Below are 18,081 nucleotides of genomic sequence, written 5' to 3' on the forward strand. Positions count from 1 at the left end.
ACATGTTACTCCCTAGTATGTCCTGCTAGCTAATCATGTTAAATTGATGGCTTCCAAAAGGAGTCCCCAGTGGTTTGTTTTCTGGAGGACATGTGATAGAGTTGGCTGTATGCTGCCAAAAATATGAATTCTTGGGCATTTTTGCAGATAAAATCCTCAATCTAGCTTTGCCAATGTTCATAATCTTTTAATTCATTTCCCCTGGGCAATGAACAAGTGATTTTTTTTTAATTAACAGAAATAAAAAATTCTCACAGCCATATTGAAATCTTTTTAATTGTTCTCCTACTGTTAATAAATGCCTGAAACAGAATCAATAACTTGCAACCAATTACATGCCATAAACAATGTACATCAAGCAAAGACATACTCTGTTCATGAACAACTTGTAGGTGATCAGGTTATTTTAAATAACAAAACAGTTAGTAAAAGTTAAGCTGATTTGTGTACAATAAACATAAAAAAGGAAAAATTAACTTTTACAGCTGTATGACTAGTTTACCCAGTAGCTAAGTTGCAAGATGTGTTTGAAAGGCCACTATCAGTGGAGTAACACAGCAGAAAATTTTAGGACACTATCTGGTTTACCCTTAATAAGATTGGGCATTGACATATGGAGGCTACACTGGTACAAAAACCCCCCAAAAACCCAACCAAACAAAAAAACCAACAAACCCACAAACCAATCACAGAAAAAGGCAATGCCAATTGATTATTTCACTGTTTTTCAGCAAGTTGCTCATTGCACTGTTGGAAGCTGAGAACAGCTGGTAATGGGAATTTTAGAAAAAATGGACAAGACTTGAAAACTCTGACTTTCCTGATCATTCATTCTACTGACAGACTAGTAATAAGTGTGATGCTTCAATCCATCTGCAACAAATAAGCACATTTTCTCATGATGAAATGGCAAATTGGGGATTAGAAAGATTCATACTCTTTATCTCCAAACAATCCTGATTTTGGGTTTCTTACCTCTTCTTAAAGACTTTGTATAAATAACATATTGAATTCCCTTAAAACTTAAAAGTGTGCTCTCAGTTAGAGCATTCAGAGTGCTTAAATATATCCTGGGTTATTTTTTTTTATGCCTGCATTGTATCAGTTTGAAAAGGTGTCTACTTCATCAGGGATATAAAAAATTTCAAAAGGGAATTAGAATTTTTCACCTGCTCCAGTGGGACCCATTTACCAGCTGCTACTAGAATTTAAAGTATGTTAACACAAATTTTCAGAGACCATACTAAAACCTTTTTTTTAAATCACTGACTGACAACATAACATGAGCACAGGAAAGTATAGGTGGAGAGCAGGTTTTCAAAATCTAGATCAAGAATATAGGTGCTTCCAAGCCACAGTGTTCAGATCCAGATCCAGCCTTTCTCCAAGAGCAAAAGTCTCTCCTAGGCCCCTCCCATGAGATTTACCTAACTCACATTACCAGCAAGGAGGGGGCAGGAAAAGAGGAGATCTGCAATCATCTCTTGTAGTCTGTTAGAGTAGAGGCATGTTGCAACAGGCCTCAGTTTTCCCAAAGCAGAATCTCAATGCATCTGGGCCTAGATTGTGCCCCAGTGCAGGGACAGCATAGAGGCAGCATGTGTCTCCCCTACCAAAGGATTAACTGTGGGGGCCAGTGCAGCCCTGGGAGCAGGCTAGGCCAGCTCCAATGACAGCTCTATATAATGTTTCATCCCTGATGCAGCAGTCACTATGGAGCTTTGCAGAGGTGTGGAACTGCCAGGGTATAGCTGTGCTCTGGTCATGCCTGCCCCACTCCTGGCCCATCCCAGAATGCACCCGGCTATCTGAGCAGCTGAAAAGATAGCACAGATGTCCCCTGTAATGGGGATATTCTCCACATGAAGAGGAGTCTTCCATGTATTCTCTGGCCCTTTTGCATCAACACAGCATCCTGGGGCCTATCTCTACTCATATTACCTGAAGTAGGCAAGCAAGCAGAGGATTTCCCTTCAACAAGTACTGCTTTAAATAAGAAATTCCCAGGATACTGGCCCACAACAAACTGCTATGTGATAGAACCACAGCTATGTATCACCTGCCTGGAGAATAATACAGCTTCAAAATATCTGGTTTGATTCTACAGATGACTTGTAACTTGCAATTTTGACTTTTCCTGGCTCCTGCATTTGCTTGGATGTACTTTTCTGCTAGGCCCTTCTGCAGATGATCTGCCTCAATTTAGACCTATGCTGTGAACAACTCAATTTGATGCAGTAAATGGAAGGAAAGACATGGACAGGCATCATTAATTTTGTTTATCCTTCAAGTCAGATATTTGTTGCTCAGATGCAGAGAAACACAGTATGTGTTAATACATCCTTGGATATAGCCTCTTGATTGTCAAAGATTCTGCTGTAATTATAATACTGCTGCTGCATCTAGAGTTTAATTGTTGCTTGTGAGCTGCTTAAATATTAAATGTTTGTTGATTATTTGTCCTTGGGAACTCAATAAACTTCAACCAACTACAGATTCTGTAAAAACCTTTGTGCTTAAGGAATCACAAAGTGGTGAGGTTTGGAGAAAGTGGAATATGGAATGGATTTGGAGAGAAAGAAGTAAACATTACTTGAAGAAAGACATAAGATAACTTTAAGCAAAATAGTCTTAAAATCATGACTTATATCAAAGTGCTGTAATTCTCTTGGGACCAAATGCTGATTCTACTAAAGTCAACTGGAGTTTTAACATTGACTGCAGTAGTACCAGAATTTGGCTCCTGGACTATTAAAGCTAAAGGAATTCAAATTACATCTTTTAGCCAAGAATAGCTTCTTCTAGTGGCTGTGACTCATAAATGGAAAGGTAATATTTCCTGTCGGCTATACACATACACACACACCATTTGGTTAAATTTGGACTGCTCATCTCATACCTATGAGTAAGTGGGTGGGATGAAGATGCAGGAGGAGGAAACTTGATTTGTGGAAGGGGCCACTTGCCAACCAGAGTAGCTGGTTTGGTGTCTGGAGATGAGTAGGTTGCACTCCCAGCCTGGAGAAGAGATGCGGGAGCAGGGGAGGAATTGTAACCCTGTGAAGCACAATTACTTCCCAGTGTGGCTTCTGGCAATACCGATACATATTGCATCATACTCTGGGTTGAGCCAATTGGCTCCGTCTAGCCCTGTGACCTTGGAGAAATATTTAACTTCTCTGTGCCTCAGTTTATCCCTCTATCGATGTGTAGAATACCTACTAACCACAAGGGGCTCTCTGGGATTTAATTCATTATTGTTTGTATAGCTCTGGAAGCTCTTCAGATACAGGGCCTTAATAGGTGTGGAATATTATTCTTCCTAGATGTGATGCCTATAATGCTGTGATCTCTGATGTGTAACTCATGAAAGCAGCTACACAGCTGCACATGCCTGTTCAGTAAACGATATTATACCATGATATTCAGAGTGCTTGAATTGAGTGTGGATGAATAAAGCCACAGCCTCACATATGATACTATTTTGGGGATGGAAAGTATATAATCCTTTCCCCGTCTTTTCCATCTCTGGTACATGCCACAATTAATATCTGTATATCTGAGACCAGAATTTAGCCTCAGTTGTAACAGTTTAGGATATAATTCAATGAACTATTGAGAAGAGATGAGTCCAAGCTTCAAAGATTGTTCAAATTACTCCAGAGTTCGAGAGGGTTTTGAATTGGCCCATCTTCATTATCCATTTATACTTCACAGACACAGCACACTGAATTCAAGCTATAGGCTGACTCTCTTCTCCCTCACATGGGCTTCAGTGCATCTGCTCTTGAGTTACACTAGTGTTAATGAGAACACCTGTTTTTATTTTTGGAAGCATTTTCATTCTATTCTAAAATTTTCAACCATGAACATGCAGCCTGCTAACGATAAATTTGCTCTAGCCAACAATTCCTGCTAGCCTGAGCTAATTGTTATTGGAATTACTACGTGTGCAATAAATGTTCTCCCTGTTTCAAAGTTGATGTTACATCTCTTTTGCCTCTTATAAAATAAAGTGAATTGCCATTGATTCCTTTAGTCAGAATAGCAGGAATGCAACTTAATAGCAGCTACAAATCAATAAAGAATTTCTGACCAAGAATATAATATTAGAAATCTATGGAAGACCTAACTGTTGTTACATTACTAAAAACATCATGTATTGAGTGCAGCTAACTAGGCCTTGATTCTCAGGAATTGAAAAAGAAATGTTTCAAAGGCAAATTCTAGTATTTTTCCTCATCAGTATAGTACACTGAATCATGATACTTTCCCATATTGCTGGCAAAGACTTATTAATATTTTACACACTTTGTTCTATGGTTTGGGGAAAATGTTAAAGGCTATCATAATATTTGTTTACTGTTACTAAATGTTATAAGTGATTTTAGTTCTCATGAAAGTGGGGGACTAATAGTACTACTTTTAACCACAGTACAAAAGCAAGAGAACCTATGCAAACTTTCCTAAATAGCTCTACTAAAGCACCTCCTGCCTGACACTCCTTCTCCCACCTCTAGTGAAGTATCTGTGTTTAATAGCGAATGTCCACTCACCTGTGCCAGGTGTGTGTGTGACTACGAGGCACCCTTGGATATCTAGATTAATACAGCCATACAACAGTAAACCTTCAATTACTTCACTTTTTTCTTGAACAAATATTACTGTGTGCTATTAAATTGCTGTCACGTTCTACCTCAGAGGTGGATTTCTGTGATGGACAATGTTAGTCTTGTACTGTTTGTACACTGAAAATTTCATAAAGCTCTGTGAAGTCCTTAGGGGTCAAAAAGTGCAATATAAATATTAGACAGCATTGCCATTATATCCCCTATCTCTCATTTATTATAATAATGATTATAGCAGCACCTAGAGGTCCCAGCTGAAATCAGAGAATGATGTAGGGATAGTAAGATAGTAAGCTCTGAAGAGCTTTGAACCTAAATACACATAACATATAAATCAGGAGTACTAGTGGCACTTTAGCGACTAACAAATTTATTTGAGCATATTTGCTCAAATAAATTTGTTAGTCTCTAAGGTGCCACTAGTACACCTTTTCTTTTCGCGAATACAGACTAACACGGCTGCCACTCTGAAACATATAAAGCAGGGGTTCTCAAACTGGTGGTCGGGACCCCTAAAGGGGTTGTGAGGTTATTACATGGGGGGAAGTGAGCTCTCAGACTCCACCCCAAACCCCGCTTTGCCTCCAGCATTTATAATGGTGCTAAATATATAAAAAATGTTTTTTAATTTATAGGGAGGGGTCCACACTCAAAGGCTTCTTATGCGAAAGGGGTCACCAGTACAGAAGTTTGAGAACCACTGATAAAGGGTGTGTGACAAAAAATATGATTAACCCCATTCTACAGATTAGGAACTGAGACAAAAAGAGATATAAGTGACTTGCCCAAGGTCATACAGGAAGTCTGTGGCATAGCTAGAAACTGAACCAGAACTCCTGAGTCCCAGTCCAGTGCTTTAATAAGACCTTCTTCCTTTCCTGAGAGTAGCCAATACTCTGAGTCTGAATGCAACTATGTTCCTGATTACCATGACTTAAGGTATAGGACAGCAATAGAGCAGAATGCTTGAGAGTGTGCGAACACCATATCCATGCAAACCACAGTAATGTAAGGGCATGGGAATCAGCTGTGTCTCCATCAACTTTAGAGTATACCAAATGTCTATAGGGATTTGCATCACCTCTTAGCCAGGAGTTGGAAACTCTGATAGTGCATGAGCAATGGTATAGACAAGTTTGTGCAAAACACTGATTGACATCAGTTACAATACCTTCCTTCAGAAATTCAGCACGCAGATCAATAGGAAGCACTTTACAGTCAATTTCAAATGATCTGACATCACTATCCATTGACTAGCACACCAAATCTGTGACAGAATAATGAAGTGTGGCTAGTGTCAATCACTGTCTAAATGTGACAGGTTTCAGAGTAGCAGCCGAGTTAGTCTGTATTCGCAAAAAGAAAAGGAGTACCCGTGGCACCTTAGAGACTAACAAATTTATTAGAGCATAAGCTTTCGTGAGCTACAGCTCACTTCATCAGATGCATTTGGTGGAAAAAGCAGAGGAGAGATTTATATACACACACACACACAGAGAACATGAAACAATGGGTTTATCATACACACTGTAAGGAGAGTGATCACTTAAGATAAGCCATCACCAGCAGCAGGGGGGGGGAAAGGAGGAAAACCTTTCATGGTGACAAGCAAGGTAGGCTAATTCCAGCAGTTAACAAGAATATCAGAGGAACAGTGGGGAGTGGGGGGGTGGGAGGGAGAAATACCATGGGGAAATAGTTTTACTTTGTGTAATGACTCATCCATTCCCAGTCTCTATTCAAGCCTAAGTTAATTGTATCCAGTTTGCAAATTAATTCCAATTCAGCAGTCTCTCCTTGGAGTCTGTTTTTGAAGCTTTTTTGTTGAAGTATAGCCACTCTTAGGTCTGTGATCGAGTGACCAGAGAGATTGAAGTGTTCTCCAACTGGTTTTTGAATGTTATAATTCTTGACGTCTGATTTGTGTCCATTCATTCTTTTACGTAGAGACTGTCCAGTTTGGCCAATGTACATGGCAGAGGGGCATTGCTGGCACATGATGGCATATATCACATTGGTAGATGCGCAGGTGAACGAGCCTCTGATAGTGTGGCTGATGTGATTAGGCCCTATGATGGTATCCCCTGAATAGATATGTGGACAGAGTTGGCAACGGGCTTTGTTGCAAGGATAGGTTCCTGGGTTAGTGGTTCTGTTGTGTGGTGTGTGGTTGCTGGTGAGTATTTGCTTCAGATTGGGGGGTTGTCTGTAAGCAAGGACTGGTCTGTCTCCCAAGATCTGTGAGAGTGATGGGTCGTCCTTCAGGATAGGTTGTAGATCCTTGATGATGCGTTGGAGAGGTTTTAGTTGGGGGCTGAAGGTGATGGCTAGTGGCGTTCTTTTGTTTTCTTTGTTGGGCCTGTCCTGTAGTAGGTGACTTCTGGGTACTCTTCTGGCTCTGTCAATCTGTTTCTTCACTTCAGCAGGTGGGTATTGTAGTTGTAGGAATGCATGATAGAGATCTTGTAGGTGTTTGTCTCTGTCTGAGGGGTTGGAGCAAATGCGGTTATATCGTAGCGCTTGGCTGTAGACAATGGATCGAGTGGTATGATCTGGATGAAAGCTAGAGGCATGTAGGTAGGAATAGCGGTCAGTAGGTTTCCGATATAGGGTGGTGTTTATGTGACCATTGCTTATTAGCACCGTAGTGTCCAGGAAGTGGATCTCTTGTGTGGACTGGTCCAGGCTGAGGTTGATGGTGGGATGGAAATTGTTGAAATCATGGATAGATGAAATCAACCTATCCTGAAGGACGACCCATCACTCTCACAGATCTTGGGAGACAGACCAGTCCTTGCTTACAGACAGCCCCCCAATCTGAAGCAAATACTCACCAGCAACCACACACCACACAACAGAACCACTAACCCAGGAACCTATCCTTGCAACAAAGCCCGTTGCCAACTCTGTCCACATATCTATTCAGGGGATACCATCATAGGGCCTAATCACATCAGCCACACTATCAGAGGCTCGTTCACCTGCGCATCTACCAATGTGATATATGCCATCATGTGCCAGCAATGCCCCTCTGCCATGTACATTGGCCAAACTGGACAGTCTCTACGTAAAAGAATGAATGGACACAAATCAGACGTCAAGAATTATAACATTCAAAAACCAGTTGGAGAACACTTCAATCTCTCTGGTCACTCGATCACAGACCTAAGAGTGGCTATACTTCAACAAAAAAGCTTCAAAAACAGACTCCAAGGAGAGACTGCTGAATTGGAATTAATTTGCAAACTGGATACAATTAACTTAGGCTTGAATAGAGACTGGGAATAGATGAGTCATTACACAAAGTAAAACTATTTCCCCATGGTATTTCTCCCTCCCACCCCCCCACTCCCCACTGTTCCTCTGATATTCTTGTTAACTGCTGGAATTAGCCTACCTTGCTTGTCACCATGAAAGGTTTTCCTCCTTTCCCCCCCCTGCTGCTGGTGATGGCTTATCTTAAGTGATCACTCTCCTTACAGTGTGTATGATAAACCCATTGTTTCATGTTCTCTGTGTGTGTGTGTGTGTGTATATAAATCTCTCCTCTGCTTTTTCCACCAAATGCATCCGATGAAGTGAGCTGTAGCTCACGAAAGCTTATGCTCTAATAAATTTGTTAGTCTCTAAGGTGCCACGGGTACTCCTTTTCTTTTTGTCTAAATGTGGTTTCAACTTCTGTTGTGCATGAGAGCTAATTCTTGCTGCATATGGAAATACGTATACTGTGAAACCCAAAAGAAGAAAGCAAAAGTAGAACAAGGACTGCAGAAACAGCAGTGGCGACAAACAGGATTCACTGGTGATGTGCTGTACAGTGAGAAGATGTACTGTGAAAAGCACCTTGAAGTTCCAGGGAAGCATATGACAGAACAATGACGTCTTCACAAGATGCACAAAAGGAAATCTGTCACTGAACACACTGGCAGCTCAGAGAAATGAGCTTGTTGTGTCACAGTAAGCTTGTGCCACAGATATGGTTGTGCAAATAGGATTGCAAATGCCATAAAAATAGGGAAAGTGGAGAATGTCATTTCTAGCACTGCAGTTTATTTAAAAGATGGCTCCGAAGTTGAATACCTGATCTGCATGCATACTTACAGGGAGTAGTACAATCCAACCTGCCGGAGAACTGGGAAAGGGCAACTGAGGATCTCCACTGTGTCTTGCCTTTTTACACCTCTATAAATTGAGTGCCCATTAGGTTTCAAACTCCACTCAATCAGAACAGGAGGGCTGGATTCTCAGGTAACTTTATGACATCAAGCACCATGAGGCACCAGTACAGCCCACACAGCATCATGTATTAAGCTGACTGCCTGCCGTACCCAATGGGAGTTGCAGCAGCTGGGTATAGGAAATAAGGACATCATATCAAAGCTGGGAAAGGGACTCCCTACATGGAGGGCGTTCTTCTGCCATCTGTTTCCAGCTCTGGAGTGGGGGCTGTGTGCCCCCCGTGGCTGTACCACGGGCTGCAGCCACTGGAGCCAGGGGTTGGTCTGTCAGCCTTCCCAGGGGACTCCATTCCTCCCCTCTACCTAGCCCTGCCCCCTGGCTATTTTTAGTAAAATAACAGACAGGTCACAGGATCCATGAATTTTTGTTTATTGCTCGTGACCTGTTCGTGAATTTTACTAAAAATAAAATCTTAGCCTTAGTTATTAGGCTCTCAATGCCCAAACCTAATCCCCACAGTTAAAAATATCCATCCCAAATGAATGGGGCCATAAATAAGGCAGAGATAGAGAGATCCGCGCTGACCTTCTATCATTCTTCCAGCTCCACGGCCTTTAGTCATAACTAACCTAGTGTGTGAGGCACATGGCATTTGCTTTTCACTGCTTTCACAAGGACAAAAGAAATCACTGTCTAGTGTTGTGGTGGTGGTGGGAATGCTGAGCACAAGACCACTACTGGGGAGGGGTGAAGGGATTGAACATCTTGTTGTTCTGATTTGAATCACATGTATATAATCCCATACAAGAGCCTACAGTTAGTAGGCTGTCTACATGGCACCAAGGGTGTGAGTTGTAGAGCAGTCTGATGTGTTGCCCTCTAGCTGCCCCACATGGACCCTGCTGGTGCAAACTAAAGGTACCTAGTTCACTTGGATATAGTCCTGGTCAGTTTACAGGAATTTATAGCAAGCATACTGCCATCACTGCCCTCCTCAGCTGTGAATTTTCAAGGCAGTATAGAACTCCCTGATTCCACTTTTGAATCTTTTGAAATATGATGTAATTTGAAGCTTACTTATCTCTTTCTGTACCATTTATCAAAAGACCAATGTGCTATATAGATTATATAAGGGCTCAAGAACACAATAGAATGAGAACATTGACAAAATATATATAAAAAGCATGAAAACAATACTAAAAAAAATTAAAACCGACCCTTTCTGATTAGCAGATTCATTCAGATTTTTAAATAATTTCACTTTGGATCTGTCCATGTCCCTTTTGTGTTCATTTCTTATCAATATTCTGAGAGAAGAGTTTTGCTGGCGGGCATGTTCATGAAGTGATTATTGGGGATTATTTTCAGAAACCATATTTCCAATTTGTAATATTAAATATTAGCAACAAAAACCCAATTTCTAAGAGTATGTTGAACCTCTAAGGGAAAGAAACATACCATATGACTTAAATAGCCAGTGAAAACAGAATTTTGCGAACACTTTAATGAGCTGCTCTTGAATGAATTACAGACCAAGAATCATTCACCAAATTTATTTGGTGTACAGACTTAAATAACAAATACTTATGATGTACTTGTCAACTATTCAAAGAATTTGTAAAGAGAAAAGGATGTTAAATTTATTGAGTAAATTGTTCACAGTTCATTGTTCATACATTTAGCTCTGGTTTGAAATAAGACACTTTTTGCTGTATTGTTTTGCAGAGATCACTAGAAGCAGTTAAATGTGGGGGTTTTGTAAACACAATTTTTAAGATGTTCTATGATTTGTGTAGAATGGAAGAAAAACTTTTATGCATCCTTTATGGTTTTTCAAAACAAGACTATAAAAATACAAGGATAAAAAAAAAGTATAGCCATTTTGCAGTTTATGGATTCCAAACTGGGATAATTGAGTATGATAAAACAAGACATTTCAATCAGTGTGGCCCTATACTTTGAATTAGTTAGTGCAGATTGTAGGATTTTGCAGAAATCAATCATCAGTGTTCTGAACATTCAGGCACAGATTCTGGTCTCAGTTACACTGATGTAATTCTGAAAGTAGTTCCAACAAGGTCAGTAGAATTACTCTGCATTTATAAAGGTGTAAATGGAACCAGAATATGAATCCCAAAGTTTTATTTTTGTATGTTTAGAAAGTATTAAAATAACATTCTCTCTTTCTCTCACACACATTCACACACTCTCACACCCCTCACCCCTCCCTGTCTGCAGTGTGTGGCTAATTGTTAATCACAAGGAACCTCTCATGAATTGGAAATCCAGTTTGATTTTCATACATAAATGTATAAGAAAAAAACTCAAAGAGAAATTCTCCTCTTCACTGATTGAAGAATACATACTTAACAACAGTCTCTGAACACCTTTTTTAAGAAAAATAACAACTTTTCCCAACTACTGTTCTCCCCCCACCCATGCTATCGAGTAGATGATTTCTATGTACAGTTGCCTTCTTGGTAGCTAGAAATGTGTAAAAGGAACAATGTAAAAGATATCAGTATATAGATTTATTTTCCATCTTCCTGGAAGATCCATTGCCAAGATCACAACATATATTTAAAACCTGATCATGGAATTTGTTCTCACTTAAATAATCCTTACACACTTAAGGCCTGATCCAAAACTCATTGAAATTAGTGGAAAGATTGTCTTTAGTGCCCTTTGGATCAGATCCATTGGGCACTCCATTGACAGCAATGTTTTAGATATTGCTATAGACAGAGCTGGCACATTTTATTTTATTTTTTGCAAAGAAAACTTTTCATTAACACAGTCCTGTTTTCAATTTTTTTTAATCACAAACAAAACAAACAAAAAAATCCAGTTCTTTGTGAATATTTTCATGATTTTTGAGACTTTTTAATTGAATGTTTTTAAATTGATTTTAATAGAATCTTTTTATCAACAAATTATAGTGAGTGGTGGAGAGGGGCTGAAGAGGAAGGGAGAATCCTTTGCAGGAGAACACTAGTGGAACTGGTTCCAAAGGTTTTAAAAATTATTGGGTTCCCAGAAAAAAAAAGTTTTATCTGATCAAGACATTTCAGGAGTTTATGATGTTTTTTTTTAAAAAAACGTGGTACATCTGGGTCCAGATTCTGATGTCAGTTACTGTGATGCAAATCCATAACAACTCACCTGGCTTGAGTGGAATAACTGAGATGAGAATATGACCCCTGTGTATTTCTAGGAATCAAATCCAATAGTGCAGTAATAACATATTTGTATCCTAACCAAAGTGTCAACAGTATTTGTTCTAATTTGTATAGAGTTCTGGTCAAAACAAAGCACAACAGTTGACATCACCTAAAATTAGGGCCAAATTTTCAGTCCGGCCAGAGCAAGTCTCCATTGTTATAACCACAGTTGTATGGATACAAATAAATTGTGGGTTTGATTTGAATTATTTAAATTAGACTACCTGATTTGCAGCTGCATACAATTCTTTAGACACCTAAATGACTTAAGCTGCACTTGAAGATAAATGTGGAGGGGGGAGCTGATTAGTGTTACACAGAACACTATCTTTGCAGAAAAGAATCAATATGCTTTATTTCCTTGGTATGAGGCTATTGATGAATTTGAACAATAAATGTATGTTTCTGATTTGTTTTACATATTGGGCCAAATTGTGCTCTCAGGTTCATCTATGTAATCCAATTATCTTCAATAGAGTTGCACACGCATAACTGGTTATATTTTTCAATGATGCTAAGATAATGTGAAATATGTAAGTAGAAAATTTGTCTTTGTAGGCCAAACTTTCACATAGAGATGTCTGAGGAGCAGAAGCAAAAGTATGTTCCTGAATTAATATGAACCACTACCACAATAGTAGGTGAAGGCAGGTATCTGCAGGTGAGAAGTCAAGTTTGCTAATGCCCATTTAGACTTCTAACTATCCCTTTGCAGGCACAAATTCTCCTGCAGTGTAATTACGCAAATATAGGAATGCAGTTGTGCATACATCTCTAATCTCCAGTTTGGAAAATTAGGCTATGTCTACACTGCACTTTCGTTGTTAAAACTTTTGTCGTTCAGGGATGTGAAAAAACACTCCCCGAATGACAAAAGTTTTAACAATGAAAAGTGCTGGTGTGGATAGTGCTTCCTCATCCAGAGATGCTCTCCTGGAGACGAAGCTACCGTTCCTCATTGGGGGTGGTTTTATTTTGTCATCAGGAGATCTCTCTCCTGCTGACAAAGAGCAGCTACACTGTATAGTTTACAACAGTGTGGCTGTAGTGGCACAACCTTGCCATTGTAAGGTGCGCAGTGTAGACATAGCCTTAGACTCTATTTTTCTGTCCTGTAAAGTTTCTCGAATGTAAAGTTAAGCATGTTCCTAAGTGTTGTCTTTAATAATAATGTATCTGAGCATGAGCTTAAGGACTTTCCTGAACTGGGAATTAATTCCTGCCACTTCTTCCTCTGTTATATTTACCCAAATCTGCATTTTCCCCTATTGTTCCCACTGCTAACCTCCCCCTCCCCCTACCACCCAGTCTATGTCTTCCAGTGTGAATACTCTCAGGAACATTTATTTTCAAAAGTATTCACAGCGGTTATGCTTTCCACAAACCATCTTCAAATAAAACACACACATACACATTCTGAAAGGAATTTATTAACAGAGAAAGCCATGGAAGGCCAATAGAGAAGAGACAAGAAGCTACCTGGGATGCTACTCTCCACTAAAGCTGGGTGGAGAATTTACAGAAGAAAAATGGAGAATTTTTTATCATTAAAATGTTTTGCAATTTTATTTAATATTTTCCAGCTAGCCCTACTCTCATGTAACTATCTTTCCCCCTCTGCCAAATGTGTGCATGGCTAAGCGGCCACAATGAAAAATTGGCAGGGTTAAAGATGATGTGAAAGAGTCACGTTAAGCAGTTTGCCCTTGCACCCAATTTGCAGAAAAAGCTGGAGGCAGCACTAAGTCTCACTGCACATGCTGTGACCTCTCTCAGTACAGTTGCTCCAGGTTTACAGTAGTGGTCAATAGGGAGAGAAGTGCTGAGAAGTTCAATTATAGTTCAGCTTTTTAAAAATACAATGGCAATTGAGAAAAAAAACAGTCCCAATTGTCTTCTGGCCGTAAACTACTATATTTACAATTAGGAAAAAATAAATTACTTGTAAAGCTTGATTTGATTTTAAAAGATAGCCTGCAAGATTGCAGTATGGACTCACTTTTAATGGGTGAAGTTCATCTGATAAATCAAGTCCTGAAGAACAACAAATACAATTAAGAGTAGGTTGGCTTCTTGATGTGACATTCACTGACCGGTCCCATCCACACTGCACTTGGAACATTATAACTGGAACTGATTTGAAACTCAGATCACAGTGCATTCAGTTTAATATTGTAAGAGTCATACATATCCAGTCAGGGAACAGAAAATTATCATGTGACCTTTGGGCCTGATACTCTTCTCACTTACAATTATTTTACCCAGATGTAAGTAACATTGACTACACTGCAATTAATACTAACTTACATTGGTGGAAGTAAGAAGAGACCAGACTCTATGGCTCAGATCTCCAGCTGATATAAATCAACATAGCTGTAGTGACTTCAGTAGGTAGGTCAATTTACATCAGTTGAGGATCTTACTTTATACACCCAGTCAGAACTTATCAACGCAGCTCAAGTTTTGAATACTCAAACAGCTCTTAAACAATCTAGAATCCTCAATGAGAGCGAAATTAACTCCTGTGCAGGGCCAGTAGAAGGCCTGTATGCCACTACAAGTCCCACTTAATCCCTGAATGTATGATTTCATTGGGATTTAAATGGAGTATAGGCTTTGTCCAGGTCTTCTGCACATTGGTGTGCGTGAATAATTATGTAAACTGTTCACAAATCATGAGCAGAACAATTATTCACTGTGAATTAGTCATTCAGCATATAAAACAGGGATGCATAAAACTCTGGAGGAAGCTACCGCATGTGAAAATAAGTCCTCTACCATATATCTATAATAGAGGGATTAATCTTTATGTTTTTGACTGTAAAATGTAATTCTTCACATATATGTGAGTTTGAGTTTAACAACAGCTTTTTCTTGGCTCAGCTCAGTTGCACAGCTCTGTCTCTCCTCGTGTGTATAACTTTCAGCTATTTGTGCACATAATTTTCTGCTACTCATTAGTAGTTCTGGAGATTCGAAGTTGTGACTGTTAACCCAAAAATATGTTTGCCACAAACAGCTTCATGATGCATCCGCTTACTCTGTTCTCTCTGCTGTAGAGTCCTTTAAAGAAATAGTACGCAACTCAGCAACTCTCCAGAATGCAATATGATCTTCTCTAGGAGAAACATAAGATGATGATGATGGGAGAAGTGAAACAGGCAGTTAGCACTGTTAGAAAATCCCGTGCTTGCCATTCTAATCACAAAAAAATACAATTCCCCGATGTCATTCCATTGAAAGTATGCAGTTGGATCCGGGATGAATTTAGTCCAAGTAATTCAATTACAGGATTTCAGAAATTTGAACAAAATGAACTGGAGCAAAAGAAAGCTCACACTCACAAAGGGGGAAAAGCTGACCATTATGTCACATGAAGAATATGTCAGCCTTTGAGAGCTACTCCTAGGTCAAAGGGTGCGCTGGAGTTCTGAGCAGGTTCATGATGGCTCCCCCCGCAATTACTTTTCTTATCTCTTGAAACAATGGTATGATTGTGTTGAGCAGGCTTTAGGTTTAGCATGGCTGACTACGCTTCTGCAATGTTGCAAGAGCTTCTATGGCTCTATGATATATGCTACAATAATAATTTAAGTTGCTACCTGTTTGAAATGGCTCCAGTGAATACTTGTCTGTGTCTTCCTCTCATTGGCATAGGCTAGAAAGCAATTACTGAAGTGGCTGTGGATTCTGCAGAAAGGTCCAGTACACTGTCAATAGGTCTTGATACAATAAAACACTTAAACATGTGCTTAACTCTAAGCATTAGAATAGTCCAATTGAAGTGGGACTACTCACATACTTAACGTTTGAGCACATACTTTGCTGGATTGGGATCATATTAAAATTTACATCATTAGTGTGTAAAACACTGGAAATGAAAGGCAAAGTCTCTGTGTGATGACATGCATCAAAATGAATACATGGTTAGAAATGCACATGTGGAAGAGATCCCACAATAAGATCCTCAATATCCTTGCCGTGTTGCTACCACATCATATATTATGCACTCTGATGAAGTATTTTATAAAAGCTGCATATGTATGTAATACATGGTCAGGCACTGACATGTGAGTAAGTAATCAGGCTACTTCTTTCACCTTTTCCTTTAATAGAGAAACCTTTAGTGGCTTTCTCTTTGGTACTTCTTGTTTTCTTCCGTGCATTCCCATTCATTGCTGCTTCTCTATGCTGCATTTTCATTTCCAGCAAGTTAAGTATGAACTTTAACATCCTCTCCCTCCATAGTGCAGGAGCTTTGAACCACTCAGGTTCAATTATTGGCCTAACTTTATCCTGCAATAAATCTCTAAAACCCATAAAAACTGACTGGTGAGTCTGAGCTATCAGATTTTCAGGGTGTCATAACCATAGGGGTAGCCTAAATTCCTCCTTACCTGTAAGGAGTTAAGAAGCTCAAGTAACCTGGTTGGCACCTGACCAAAGGAACCAATGGGGACAAAAGATACTTTCAAATCTGGCGGGGAGGGCTTTTGTTTTGGGTTCTTTATTTTCTGTGGCCGTTCGCTCTTGGGACTAAGAGGGACCGGACATCAATCCATGTTCTCCAAATCTTTCTAAACAAGTCGCTCATATTTCAAACTTGTAAATAACAGCCAGGCAAGACGTATTAGTTTATCTTTGTTTTCTCAACTTGTGAATTTTCCCTTTGCTAGAGGGAGGTTTATCCCTGTTTTGTTGTAACTTTGAAACTAAGGCTAGATGGGGTTCCTCTGTGCTCTTTGACTTTTCTGCTACTCTGTAAGGTTAACTACCAGCCCAAGTTTACAGAGGTGATTCTTTTACCTTTTCTCTTTAAATAAAATCCTTCTTTTTAAGAACCTGATGGATTTTTCCATTGTTTTAAGACAATTTTTGGGTCTGTAGTCCCTTTGTAACGAATTGGTGAGGATATATGCTCAAACCTTTCCCAGGAAAAGGGTTATAGGCTTGGGGGAATATTTTGGGGGAATAGGACTCCCAGTGGTCCTTTCCCTGACTGTTTGTTAAATCACTTGGTGGTGGCAGCAATCCCAAGGCAAGAAAGGAATCTGTGCCTTGGGGAAGTTTTAACCTAAGCTGGTAAGAATAAGCTTAGGGGGTCTTTCATGCAGGTCCCCACATTTGTACCCCAGAGTTCAGAGTGGGGCCGGAACCTTGACACAGGGCGATCGTGCAGATTACTGTGGAAACACAGTCCCACAAGCACTGCTATTTCAGGGGACTGGATGACACTTCACACTAAAAATACGTCCTACACTTCTCATGCTGGTAACTTATGCTCTGTACTGATAGATACACTTGCTTTTCACATTCTTGAATTTCTCCCTTACCATCTGGTACTTAGGTGTTCCAAATAAAGACAACTTTACAGTTATAGTTCCCTTAGAAATACATAATTCTGCCCTTCCACATCTCCTGTCTTCTGATTCATAACATTTACTTTGCATGCAAATATCCTGCTTATTAGTCAAGCTTATTGCTCTAATTTAAGGGGAAAGCATGGGAAAAATCAATTAATCTTTGACCAGATTAGAACAATATGAAGGTCTGACACTGCACTGATCAAGTACCAGAGTCACACAATGAAAAACTGTAATTTGTAATATAATTGGAATTTCCCATGGTATATTACTGTTACAAAGAAAGTCTATTGCCGTAGTAGGCAACAGAGTACTATGCCTCCGTCTTCAGACTTACTTTTCCAATGCAAGGAGACTAAACTTTCTCTGTTTTAGTGAAAAGAAAAGGAGGACTTGTGACACCTTAGAGACTATCAAATTTATTTGAGCATAAGCTTTCGTGAGCTACAGCTCACTTCACTCACGAAAGCTTATGCTCAAATAAATTTGTTAGTTTCTAAGGTGACACAAGTCCTCCTTTTCTTTTTGCTAATACTGACTAATACGGCTGCTACTCTGAATCTGTTTTAGTAGTGGGCTAATTTAGGATGTTTAGTAGAGGTATATCAAATGGTTTGCAAATACAGATACCACATCTATAACATACTGACATGGAAATTAAATATAATGGGGCAGACCTTCAGCTAGTGT

At 39.5% G+C, this 18,081-nt stretch overlaps 1 long non-coding RNA gene across 1 annotated transcript; it reads left to right on the top strand.

The window, feature by feature from the left end:
* The first annotated feature begins 1,383 nt into the window (after window positions 1-1,383).
* Window positions 1,384-17,202, top strand: LOC122459168. Its single transcript, XR_006279673.1, has 3 exons — window positions 1,384-1,396; window positions 5,600-5,602; window positions 17,072-17,202. It is a non-coding gene; the product is annotated as an uncharacterized LOC122459168 (long non-coding RNA).
* The last annotated feature ends 879 nt before the right edge of the window (window positions 17,203-18,081 follow it).

The sequence above is a fragment of the Dermochelys coriacea genome, chromosome 3, assembly GCF_009764565.3.
Source record: "Dermochelys coriacea isolate rDerCor1 chromosome 3, rDerCor1.pri.v4, whole genome shotgun sequence".
NCBI classification, from domain to species: domain Eukaryota; kingdom Metazoa; phylum Chordata; order Testudines; family Dermochelyidae; genus Dermochelys; species Dermochelys coriacea.